Raw genomic sequence first — 1,254 nt, 5'->3', positions numbered from 1 at the left:
GACAGACAGACAGACAGACAGACAGACACCTACTGTACGGTACACAGACAGACAGACACCTACTGTACGGTACACAGACAGACAGACAGACAGACAGACAGACAGACAGACACCTACTGTACGGTACACAGACAGACAGACACCTACTGTACGGTACACAGACAGACAGACAGACAGACAGACAGACAGACAGACACCTACTGTACGGTACACAGGTTCCAGCCCCGCGGAGAGCACGCCGTCCGAGATGACCACAGTGCCGTTAGGTAAACCTGGGGGAGACACATTGACACATGACACATGACACTTGGTACATTGACACATGACACTTGGTACATTGACACATGGTACATTGACACATGACACACGACACTTGGTATATTGACACATGACACTTGGTACATTGACACATGACACACGACACTTGGTACATTGCCACATGACACACGACACATGGTACAGTGACACATGGCACACTGACACATGGTAAATTGACACATGGTACATTGACACATGACACACGACACATGGTGCATTGACACATGACACACGACACATGACACATGGTGCATTGACACATGGTACATTGACATATGACACATTGAACTATGACACACTGACACATGGTACATTGAAACATGACACACAACACATGACACACTAACACAAGACACACTGAAACATTAAAACATGACACATTGCCACATGACACATAGACACATGACACATGATACACTGACACATGATACACTGACACATGATACACTGACACATGATACTCTGACACGGGACACATTGACACATTGACTCATGACACACCTTCACATTGACACATGACACACTGACTGACACATTGACACACTGACACGTGACACATGAACACATGACACAGTGTCAGATCACACATCTTCACACTGACACATGACACTCTGACATATGAACACATGACACACCTTCACATTGACACAAGACACACTGAAACATAACAAACGACACATTAACACGTGACACATGGCACACTGACACGCTGACACATTGACACACGACACACTGACATGCTGACACATTGACACACGGCACATTGACACATGGACTGACACCTTGACACACGACACATGGACTGACACACTGACACACGACACATGGACTGACACATTGACACACGACACATTGACACACGACACATTGACACATGACACACTGACACAACCCCCCCCACACACACACACACAAAGTGAGCACCCACCTATGCCG

The sequence above is a fragment of the Aplysia californica genome, unplaced genomic scaffold, assembly GCF_000002075.1.
Source record: "Aplysia californica isolate F4 #8 unplaced genomic scaffold, AplCal3.0 scaffold01186, whole genome shotgun sequence".
In the NCBI taxonomy this organism is placed as follows: domain Eukaryota; kingdom Metazoa; phylum Mollusca; class Gastropoda; order Aplysiida; family Aplysiidae; genus Aplysia; species Aplysia californica.
Note: the sequence above shows the minus strand (reverse complement) of the source record.